The 12500-nt window shown below is 41.8% G+C and overlaps 1 long non-coding RNA gene across 1 annotated transcript; it reads left to right on the forward strand.

Annotated features, from left to right (window-relative positions):
• The first annotated feature begins 2638 nt into the window (after positions 1 to 2638).
• On the forward strand, positions 2639 to 11692 carry LOC121233515. Its single transcript, XR_005933142.1, has 3 exons — positions 2639 to 2685; positions 11275 to 11389; positions 11627 to 11692. It is a non-coding gene; the product is annotated as an uncharacterized LOC121233515 (long non-coding RNA).
• Positions 11693 to 12500: the final 808 nt, after the last annotated feature.

The raw sequence follows: 12500 nt of genomic DNA on the forward strand, positions 1-12500 counted from the left end.
CTCCTTCCTTCCCTCCTTCCTTCCCTTCTTCCTTCCTTGCCTCTCTCCCTCCCTCTTTCTCTGTCTCTCCCCCCTATCTTTTTAAACTCTAGTTTAACTGCAGTTAGAACTTGCTTCTCACAATTACATTTTATTGAAATACTGCTCTGTGTAATTGCGGTGCTATTTGAGATGGCTATTTGCACTAGCATATGAGCAAGCTAGGAAAATGTAAATAGTACATTAAATGAACAGGGATTTTGGATAATTTAAAAATATTAATTTTATGCTTTTTTGGATCCTTTTGCTCATGGGCAGACAAAGGAAACTTAAATTATGGATACTAAAATTATTGCATATACTCATCTAGGCTTATTCTTCCATTCTTCAAACCAGCTCCCCACAGACACATTTGTATAAACAGAAGCATGCTAATTAAAATTGCCAGGGAGACATGATCTATTTAAAGTCTCAAAGCACAATTTTACTTTTAGGCTTCATATTGTGATAGTGTAAAAGAGCAAAGTTTCTTTTCAAGGTTTAAATATAATGAAGCAAAAATTTTTAAGTATGTGCTATTTGGCTGCATGCTGCTCTTATCTCCGCTAACATGCACCTGATTTCCTTTTCTATCTTGCCTTTGTTCGTTGTTAAATCTCCAGTGGTCTTTCATGTTTTTTAAAGGACTGCAAAACTCATTAAAACTTTGCAATTGTTTATTTCCTTGTGCTTTCTCATTTAACCCTCCTTTCACAGTTCCCTCAGTTTGACATAAAGTAACAAACTTTAAACAGTTAGCATATACTACTGTCTATACTAATTGTGTTTATGTGTCTATTTATTACAAGTCTATTTACTTCTTCTGCCACTGTTAGGCTTAGATCTGAGGTATATTTTTTTTTTCAATCTAATATATTAATTTTCCAAACAAGGACCTTATAATTCCATTTCTTCTGGTCCCTAACAGTTGTCATCACTTTTTTTTTCCAGGATGACAGTTCCATTATGGTTTTTCTCCTTATGTCTTCTCCAAGATGCTGTGTCAAAGTCCTCCCTTGGAGACACTTGTGTAACTCAATAGCTAAGTATATTTTAACCCAATTTCTTAGGTTTTCGGAGGAAGAAGCTCTCCAGTATTTATATAAAGGGGCACATTCGCTCCTGTAGCCTGAATATTTGAGCCAGAAAACTTAAATTTGTTGTTTAGGAAAGTGTTCCCACATTCCCTGTAAGAAGAGGCAGGTGGTAATCCACAGAGCTCATCCAACCTTCTCAGCCCCAAATTTACCTCCACGACACAGCTCTCTGTTTGTGCAGTGGTGCGTGACTTACGCATTTTGGCTAGACTCTCTGAAGCGGACAGAATTTTGAGGCCCTCATAAAAACCACATATAATAACCAATTTGGGATTTGTGTGCCACTTGCTGCAAAATGGCAATTCAGAGCCAAGCATCAACAGCTTGTTTAGTGGGTGATAAGTCTGTTGGCTGGGAGGGCAAGAGGAAGCAAGAGAGTAGGTGAATGAATGACTAATATGTACCTATCCAAAATAACTAACTTGCTTAGAAGTCATGAACACAAGTTGGTGCTGGGAAACGTGTGAGTTCAGTACATACACTTGTGCCTGCAGCACAGAAAAGTTCTTTTCACTTGGAGCATTATTGCAGCAATGTTTTTTTTCACAAGAATAAATTGTTTTCTGACAATTTGGGAACTCCTGGTTTTGCTTAACCCGTGTGTGAAGCTCATGGCATTGCAATGCCTAGCTCACTTCCCTTTGGGTTTGAGATGTGTATTTTAAAGTAACTGATACGAACTTGATCCAATTTACTTTACATGCAGTCTAAAAGCATTTTGCTGAAAGAATTTGTTAGTAGCCTCTACCTCTCTGCTCTCCTGATTGAAGTGCAGGGCGAATCCGATGCTGTTGCTCCAGATTATTGGACACCAGCCACAACTTCTTGATCCTGTAGTTCCATGATGTTCTGACTTTGGCACTGAAGCTGACTTAAGGAATTTAAGGAGTTCCTGCCAAGTCAGATTGCTTGTTCCTACATCTGCGTCACTGTTTTACCTGCCATCACATAACTGCTAGTGGGTCTTTGGTGTAGGCCAGATCTCTGAACTGAGGCAGGTTAAGAAAGTCTTCCCCTCTCCGCAGAAAAGAAGCCTGAATCAATTTATTGATTCAGCTTACAATGTGGATCTGCACCAGGCAAAACTCTGTGGTGCTGCAGGCACAGGGGTAGGAACTATGGCTGAGATGTGAGAGGCAGCGGGGGACAACTTAGGACAGCGAGTAGTTCGGCACAGTTCCTGCAGCGTGGTATAATGCAGAGGTTAGGGGCTAATGACACGGTACTAGTCCACTGTCCTGGTTTTGGCCGGGATAGAGTTAATTTCCTTTCTAGCAGCTGGTATAGTGTTATGTTTTGGATTCAGTATGAGAAGAATGTTGGTAACACACTGATGTTTTCAGTTGTTGCTCAGTAGTGTTTATACCAAGTCAAGGATTTTTCAGCTTCTCCTGCCCAGCCAGCAAGAAGGCTGGAGAGGCACAAGGAGTTGGGAGGGGACACAGCCAGGGCAGCTGACCCAAACTGGCTAAAGGGTCCATACCATGTGACGTCACGTCTAGTATATAAACTGGGGGGAGCTGGCCTGGGGGTGCAGATCGCTGCTCGGGAACTAACCGGGCATCGGTCGGTGAGCGGTGAGCAATTGCACTCTGCATCACTTGTTTTGTATATTCCAATTCTTTTATTATCATTATTGTCATTTTACTATTGTTATTATTATCATTCTTATTTTCGTCCTTTCAGTCCTATTGAACTGTCCTTATCTCAGCTCACGAGTTTTACTTTTTTTTTCCCCCCATTCTCTCCCCCATCCCACTGGGTGGGGGGGGAAGTGAGCGAGCAGCTGTGTGGTGCTTAGTTGCTGGCTGGGGTTAAACCATGACATCCACACAAGGTCTTCTGGGGCTGTACAAAAGTAATGTCTCTCCAGACATGCTTTAAGTTTCTTTGTGTGTCTTTGGCTCTGTGCTAGGAGCCAGGCAAACCCACATGGCCCTGGTCCTGTGGCCAGTGGCCTCTTGCAATTACCCCATAGCACATCAGGCTGGATTTTCAGTTTTGTGGAAAACTGTGACATTTTGCTTTCAATTCAACCCTGAATGAAAAATACATTTTAAAAATCTAAGAAAAAAAAAAGAGCATGTTGAAATTTGTATTTTAGGGTTTATATTTTTACATGTCTGTAATAGTGTGTGCAATGCATGTCTTGAAAAAGACTATTGTGTTTCAGAAAGAAAACAAAGCAAATATTTTCTTGATTATTTATTCTTTCTTATCAATATGGAAAGGAGTTAGCAGTATAACAGAATGATGCCTGATCTCCCTGGTAAAGTAAGAGGCACTGCTTGGATGTAGTCTGGTTTCCTCTAGATCTATTCAGAAGTGATCAGCTTTGGTGTTTAAGAAGATGTGAGCTCTGGTTTGAAGCTTCTTCTGTGGTTGAGGTATTTATAAGGTCCCCATTCTGTGCGGATCCTGTGGTAGCTCGTGAGGCGTGACAAGCTGCAACCCCTCTCAGAGCACGAAGGGGGTCCCCCTCTCCCCGCTCTTACCCTCTGTTAGTTGGGAAATGCAGTGTGGTACAGGCCGTGTGTTTCCAGGTGGCTACAGCCACACCAGGTGCGTTTACAGCCCTCTTTCTGGTGTGGTGAGGAGCCTCCAAGCTTATCCGAGACGAAGCAGCAGCATGCCCCTGGCTGCGGTCCAGTGCTGCCTCCTCTCTCCACCAACCACCTCGTCTGGGGCCCTCATGCCACTGTAGGATCCCACTGATCAGGTGTTCCCCCTCACTTGATCACTTGGTAGATGAAAAATTGGACATGAGCCAGCAATGTGCGCTTGCAGCCCAGAAAGCCAGCTGTATCCTGGGCTGCATGAAAAGAAGCGTGGCCAGCAGGTCGAGGGAGTTGGTTCTCCCCTTCTACTTCACTCTCATGAGACCCCACCTGGAGTACTGCATCCAGCTCTGGGGTCAAGAAATACATGGACCTGTTAGAGAAGTCCAGAGAAGGGCCATGAAAATGGCCAGAGGGCTGGAACACCTTTTCTAGCAAGAAAAGCTGAGAGAGTTGGGGTTGTTCAGCCTGGAGAAGAGAAGGCTCCAGGTGACCTTATTTCGGCCTTTCAATACTTAAAGGGGGCTTATAAGAAAGACAGAGAAAGACTTTTTACCAAGGCTTGCAGTGAACAGGACAAGGGGCAACGATTTTAAACTAAAAGAGAGTAGGTTCACGTTGGACATAAGGAAGAAATTCTTTACGATGAGGGTGGTGAGGCACTGGAACAGGTTGCCCAGAGAGGCTGTGGATGCCCCATCCCTGGAAGTGTTCAAGGCCAGGTTGGATGGGGCTTTGAGCAACCTGGTCTGGTGAAAGATGTCCCTGTCTGTGGCAGGAGGGGTTGGACTAGATGATCTTTAAAGGTCCCCTTTCACCCAAACCTTTGCATGACTCTATGATGACATGAGCTCATCAGCCGAAGCTGACAGAACCAGAGACCTGCTGGCTGAATACATTTCTTGTTCTGTCAGCTGTTTTCTTCCGTGGATAAAGTAGACAGCTTTGGGGTTTTATGAGTACACGTCTTGGTTTGGCTGGCGAGGCAAGGTAAGAGCAAGGGTGGGATCCGGACTCTGCTGAAATCTGCGGCAAAATCCCCGTTGATTTTGGCAGAGCCTGGATTTCACTGCAAGCGCTTCTTTTTCTCATCCCCGTTGCTACCCTCCGTTTGGTCAGCAGGTGGCAATCTCTACTTTTCGTCTGAACTTCAGAAAAGTTCTGTGTGCACAACACAAACTTCTTTTTATTCAAATAGCTGTTTCTGCTTTGCATCGGGTGTTCTGACTGCGAGCTGGGCGAGATCTCATTCCAAATCTCTCTTAACATTTAAACGCTTGCTTAGTCATCAAAGTATTTTTAAAAGCAGAACTTAGAAAGCCTATTGCTTTACAAGTCAGAGTTGTTCCTTTCCCATCCCCAGCTCTCAATTACAGACAGGAACTCCCACAACTCAAAGCTGAGCCGTATAAATTGAGTTGTGTGTATCGTATCTTTTACTGTGAACCGTAGACATTAATTAATATGCCAGTACTCAGACCTCATAAACTTGCATGTTCTAGCATCCGGACTTAATGTCACATTAATATTTCAAATGAATCTTGTAAACGGATGATGGAACGAGAAAAAAATATGGGTATTTCCATGCCTGTTGTTACGTGTTTGCCTCACTTATTAGGTCCAAGCAATCTAATGTCCTTTCCTTGTGGAACAATTGGCCAATAACATACCCAAGGTCAGCCAGTCCTTGAGCTCTCTGCTGTGTAAGTGCCAGTCTTGCAAAGCAGCTCTATCTAAGGCTATTTCAGTATTGACATCCCCTCTCCCTGCCCTGTTCTGAGACCTCTTTTGCATACCAAAATGTACAGCAGTGCATGGTTTCATATGAAAATGAATGAATACTAATTTCTTTGCCTAAGCTTTGTGGGAAATTTGAATTTTTCTTTGAAATCGAGACATATGTAAATCTTTTCACAATAAGTATTTTGATTTTAGCCTTGCTGTCTGAGAGACACAAGCAAGCTAAAATACCTTGTTGGTTGCTTGTCTATTGGCAGTGGCAAGAAAAAAAAGAGTTTTTCATTGTCTAACTGTCATTTGCTCTGGACTATTAATACCTAGAATCTGCTATTTAAATATGGTCTGTATTCTGACAGCTTGAGGAAATTTGATGAGGATTATTAGGAAATTAAGTTAAGTTACAGTTAAGTTAAACAATTACGCTAAGGGCATGCAGTCCACCAGAACAAATGAACCTGCACAGATTCATTACGTCTGTTGGTCGAAAGCAGAGTATGAAACATTATTTTTGTTCAGTTAAAGAAGTACAGTGATAGTTTTGTGGAGTTTGTGTAGTTACAGTAACAGATAAAGAAAAAAGTGCAGGTCATTACATTTTCAAGTGTAATGTCTCAAAGAGATCTGCTATTTTTAAGAACCGCATCTACTTTGTTTATGACCTGCCTCATCGTTCCGCCTATGCCCGGGTGTATTTATGCACTGCTCGTGATGATACCCAAGCATCCACTGACAGCTCGGGAAGCACCGTCTGCTTTCACCACAGGCGGGCAGCTGGAGGTTTCATGCCGGAGCGGAGTCACCCAGGTTTAGGGTGAAATAAGAGCCTGCCGTTAGCCCCTGACAGCCTGCAGACAAACTGGGCATTGCATCGCCCTTGAGTCCTCTTAGCTGTGCTGGGAGCTGCCTTGCAATTTCCATATTGTCCCTTAGGTAATTGTTCCAGGTGCTTGGATGCCATGGTGACGACTTCTGTCAAGACAGATAAGTAGGAACGGTTGCTGACTTAAAACCAGTGGGATATTCAGGCCTGGAAAAACTGCTGTTCTGAGGCAGCACTTGAACAACAGATGTTTTAAAATACACATTTTGGCTGGAGAGGTTCTGCAGTCTCTGTCCTTGGAGGTTTTCAAGACCCGGCTAGATAAAGCCCTGAGCAACCTGGTCCGACCTCACGGCTGACCCAGCTTTGGTAAGGAGGTTGCACTGGAGCCCACTGGAGGTCCCTTCCAGCCCGAGTGGTTGTGATCGTGCTCCCAGACTGCTGCATTGCCTCGAGGCTTGAGCCTGGTCAAGCCCTGTTGTGCCTCTACAAGCCCTGGCCCTAAGAGTTACACTTCTGCAAGTACTATTTGTTTCCGAGGCGTGCTTCAGACAACAGTTAACTTTCAGGAGTTCTGTGAGCTGTTACCTCATATTATTGCTGGGGGAACCATGGAAAAGGTGACCCTGGCTGAAGCCCCACGGAGGCCTCCATGAGGGCTGAGATCAGGATTTGGTAATGCAGCTGGAGAAGGAACTGTTTTCCCACCCCAGATTCGTTTCCTGTTTTGTACTAGGGTGAAACCAGGACATTTCAAAGGAAAGATAAAGAGAAAGACCTTTTTTTCCAGAGTCAAGAATAACTACTAACTAACTGGGAAGGGCATTTAGGGAACATAAGAGGCAAGGTTAACAACTCTGGACCAATGAGGCACACCACAGATCTTTTGACCTTTGGGTATTCTGGGTTTGCCTAGTCTTTTTCTAGTGGTGACCAGAAGTTTTTACAGCTTCTACAAACTTCTTTGGGTTTCTACCCCCAAAACAATTTAGTCCTATTAAAATTCTCCCTTGTTGTTAATCTGGCTTTTTATCAGAATATGCCATTTATTAAATTCCATAACCTCATCTAGTTGGGAAACAGCAGCTCCTAATTGTGAACTGAAAGCATTAGACAACATAGTCTCTTTCTTTTGGGAATAGCATTGTCTGAACTGAGTGGCTGATGTAGGTGAAAATCACAGTTCACTTGAACTAGCAACTCCTGTTATCAGTGAATGAAATCCAGACACCGCAGAGTCTAGCAGAGTTTGCATTCAGTTGAATTAGCATCCCTTAAACTCAAGTCTTGCTCTATTTCTAGTTCGCCTACAGACATTTAATGCTGTAATAATTTCCTCTAAGAGTAAAAAGACAAAACATTCCTTTTCTTGTTGGAACAATTTGCCTGTAATGCAAAGCAGAACAACCCAAAACAACTGCCCTTGTCTTTTACACATTTTTTTTTTTCCCCTATTTTTTTGTTTTTAGTATTTTCCTGTTGAATGTACTCCTTGGTACAAGAACATTCCCTCCAAAACTTAAATAAAATAACTATAATCATCCAGTCACCTTTTTCCAGCAATTTGTTCATGCAGTTACTCTGCCTAAGTAGTAGATCAGATTCAAAATCTAACTGCCTGCAGTGTTTTACTTTCAAGACAGCATCAGGTTGACAAAGGTGTTTCAGGATGTTGTGAGCTCCAACTAAATGTGCAATAAATGGCCACAGATTTTTCTCTGATATTTGGATCTAAGAAAGGCAAATTGGGGTATAATAAAAAAGGCTCATGAAGAATAGATGCTGCTGGACTTCTCTGATGTTACCCCTTGATAAGAGCAAACTTTTGGTATGGTCCCAAAGTGGAAGGTGCTGGAGTAGAGGCTACCTGAGGGAACTGGAGGGCATAGAACATGGCAACACTCGTCAGTGCTGGGAAAGGATGTATCAGAGAGAGAATCCAGTATTGTTCATGGGGCTTTTCCTATTTCATACCTTCGTTAATACTTTGAAACATAGGGGAGCATGCTGGCTGGCTGGAGTTGGGAAGCACTGTTCATACAGAAAAAGGCTGGGATATAAGATGGAAATGAGGACTGGAGTAAGAGGAGTGGTATGAAATTCAGTAGTTCAAAATGCAATGTTATGTAATTCTTCTGTACTCGTGGTAGTTATAATGAGAAAATGCCTGAGGAGGAGAAAGATCTAGGCATACTACCTGAATGGATCATGAATCCAGTCTTCTAATATGATGAATCTGTGAAAAAAACCCTGTATGTGGTGCATCAAAAAGGTGCTTCCAGTGGAGACAGGTAATCCTCTAGAAGAATTAAAGCCTGGAAGGGAATATGATTGTTCTGTATAGCTACATGGCTGTAATACTTCTGTGACTGGCTCAAAACACTGCTGTAGTTTTCCTTTAGAAATGATGCCATTGAGAACTCGAGCCCCATATTTTTGCGGAAAGCTTAGTAGAACCAGTTGCCTGTGAAAAGGGACAGATTTGCTCCATGATTTACTAACTATTCCTTTTTTGGAACATGTTCAGGAAACTTTGCAAGATGAGCCTTGCAGAGTTTCATGAAAATTTCTGTCCCACAGGACAAGAGCAGTTTGGCTAAGCATGAGGTTCATTAACTTTTGGGTGACCTTTTCACAGTAGATACATGGCTGTTGCAGAAGCAGGTAATGAAATGCTGATAATTTTGCAAAACCCAGAAAACATTCCATAAATGTGGCTAGAGGCAACAATGTTAAATCTGAAAAAATAGGATTCCTGCTTCTAACTTACAGTTAAAAAATAAAGCTGAATACAAACACAAATCAAATTGTGCAAGATTATGAATATGATTTAAAAAGAACCAGTGTTGTTGGAGGTTTTGTTTTGTTCTTGGCATGGAGACACAGTATTTTCATTAAATGGATGAATAATAAACGGATTAACCTGTCAGGGAGGAAAATGGCATACTATGCTCAAATTCTGCAGCTATTTTGGGGAAGGTGACAAATGTGTGAATGGAGATTAGGCTGTTTTTCTTTTAATCCTTTTTCCCTCTCCAGCAAATGCCCTGTAACTGCAAGCAGAAAAGGCAAGGCAGGTGCCTGCAGAAGGGTGGGGGTAACTGTGGGTGCATGTATTTTCTTTTAATGGGAGCACTTGGTTGTAAATAGGAGGTGACATTATCGACTAAACTGGGATTCCAGGAGCACAGGAACAGAGCATGCAGTGCTGTGGCACATCTGGTTGGGTCCTCCTTGGGAAAAGCCTCACAGATCTTATCTTTTGGTAGGGCTTGCCAATATGTGTCTGATAGGTGTCTAGAAATGCACCCCAATGGTTGGTTTTGTCCAAAACTTAAAAATCCGAAGGAATGTCTGTTAGTTCATATGATCAGCTATATGCAACAGTACCATCAGCAAAGTTGCATTTTCCATCTGAGTCCAAATGAACCAGAAATCATTAAAATACACCAAATCTGATAAAAAGTGTATTTTTTAAGTGCTACAGTTTTTAAGTAGAATAGTTATTACAAGTTGAAGTGAGACCTCCAGCCTATTTTTTGTTTGCAATGGGAGTGGGAAAGGGCTGAGAAATTCTGGTCTGACTCATGAACATTTTTGCATACAGCTTCTTGGGAACTAAGGCAAAAAAATACATTTGTCATCCTCTATTCCTATAACAAAAAGTTTCAAAGAGCTATCTTCCATCAGTGAAATTCCATTAAAAGGATTGTAAGTATGTGTGAAGGCTTTGTGGGTTTCGAATTGTCCTGTAGAGTTCAGAGGTCTGCTCTAGCAGTTGGTAGAGAGATACACAGGCCCTTGGGGCATGGATCTTCCTCTGTAAATTCCACAGAATTATCATAACAAGTGCTTAGTGTTTCCACTACTGTAAGATGAAACTCCGACAGCCTGATTATAATCAATCAAATGACTATCATCAAAATACCGTTATTTATACTTTTAAAAGTTAGTCTAAAATATATAGCCAATAATCAGAGGTGGGGCTGAGCGATTGTCCCTGACCTCTGGAAGAATTGGGCTGAAGCTCTGTGGATCAGCCTCCTCAACAGATGTTTTCAAGCATGAAAACAATGCATTTAAGGTTGGCGAGAGAGAAAAAGGGATTGTGAAAATCCCAGTGAGCTATCCTAGCTTTCACATTAGTTTATTTGATTTACTTTTTCTGAGTGTTTCTGTGGGGAAAATGGCTAAGAAGCATTGCAGGTGTCATCTTTTGTGACCAGAGCATTTCTGGGTTTTATCTGTAACTTGAATTAATTTTAGAATGGGTTATATAGCGATAATTCGCCCTTTATAACATTTTCCCTGACTTGTTACTCTCCTAGGAACATTTTGGGTTGAATTGGTTACAAAGTCTTAGCAGCCTTACAAAGGGGAGCTTGCAGCTTCCACTATCTCCTTCACAAGCGTTTTTCTTGTTATATTGAAGACTCGTGAATTTTATAACCTCCTAATTCAGAGTTCTAAATTGCCATCTCGGAATATTGAAAACAAACCGAACCACATCCAGTCCCTGTGTAAATGCCCTCAGCCACAATTTGTGACTTGAATTTTCTTGGCAAAGTACAGCAAGGGCAAGTCTATATAGATAAATTCAATAAACCTGAGCCTCTCTGCCCCGACAAGTGGGCTATATGGCAATGTTAGTAGCTTGGACATCGATTGCAGTGCTTTAAGCTTTGTCAAGATGCTCTGTAGATCAGAGCTAGTTCATGTTCACACAAGTTAAAGCTTTGCCAGTGAATTTCAGGGACTGTAAAGTAAACTTGGGCCAAGCATTTACTTTGGGCTATGTTTGTACCATGTGTTAAGCCTCAGTTTGGGCTCTGGACTTTGGTCCAGCAACAGTGTTGAAGCACTGTTGTTACATCCTGAGATACGGGTCTCAGCTGGGAGGGAATAGGTTCCTAACATATATGGTGCAGATGTAGCTTTTAATATGCTAGAAAACTAGCTCTATGCTGATTGTTGATGCATGTTTATAGATCTGAAATTTGTTTGCATTTGTTTCTTTTTCCTTCTTTACACCAAAACCCAGTTCTGCATTGCAGCCAAGGAGAGCATTTAATGAAACTAAACTGAATTCTGACTGTATTGAGTCACTCGCCATATTAGACCCCAGGGCAAGGACATTGTCTCTTGTACAATGATAGGTAGGTGTAAAACGTTTTTTTAAATGCTTTGATTGTTTTATAAAAATAATGCCCAGTTACTACCAGAATGAGATCCTTTAGAAATACACATTGTTAAACATCTTCCTTAAATGTTAAGAAAAAGATGTACAAGACATGTTAATATGATGAGTGCTATAAGCATATTTTATAAATTCTTTGTGATGACAGATCAAATGTCATTTTGCATGGTGGCAGATGCTTCTCCTTCATTTTTAGGATACACCTGGAGGTGATCACAACCCCCTTAATGTGCCAGAGCAGGGAAGTGGAATTGAACTGGGAGTAGATGAGTGAACGGAGAGTAGAAACTCATCAAATACTGTGATGTTGTAATGGACAGGAGTTGGAGAAGACAGAAGAAAGCAGTGGGTGACTGTAAAAAAAAAAAATCCTAGCTGGAACAGGATTGTGGATCTCTGCCGTGTGTAAAGGGTGGGGGAGGCTTTTACAAGTCTTGATTTACAGCAAAGAATGAGGGGAATTTTTTTTTTACCATCCCATTACTCATGTTAGGAACAGAGAAAGTGAAGTTCATTTTCCTTTTGGAAGTTGTCTCTTCACAGCTGAGAATCCACCCTATGGCTCCCTGCTTTGTTTCCATGCCCTCTGATTCTCATGCTCCAGATTGCAGCCTAGTTGCCTGGCTGAAACTGGAATTAGTCCTCTAACCACAAATAATGTCAGAGAGAATGAGGTTTCGCAGTGTAGTAAACTTACACAGGCAGTGCCAGATGGCTTTTACAGTCCAGTTTGGCCCATGAGCGTTTGCTCGTGTGAGTGCATGTGTGTATTTAAAAAAACAAAAACAAAATCTAGTAGCTGCTGGTAACTGGACCATCTGGTTGCTGTTCCATCCAGTATAATGTCATTTACTTTTTTGCTTTTCAAGCAGGTCTGTTTTTAAATGGCTTATTTTAATCACCAGAAACCACATATGTGCCAGTCAGTCGTCTAGTAGTTCCCAGCACTCTTCCCTCTATGCAGCCTCCTTCTGTCAGCTGGGGTTTTCCCCAAGATGCCACTCACACTGATATCAACTTTGTCTTTTCCCCTAGGCATCTTCCAGTTTTGCACATGTGGTGCATTTTTT

Source organism: Aquila chrysaetos, chromosome 1 (assembly GCF_900496995.4).
Source record: "Aquila chrysaetos chrysaetos chromosome 1, bAquChr1.4, whole genome shotgun sequence".
Taxonomy (NCBI): domain Eukaryota; kingdom Metazoa; phylum Chordata; class Aves; order Accipitriformes; family Accipitridae; genus Aquila; species Aquila chrysaetos.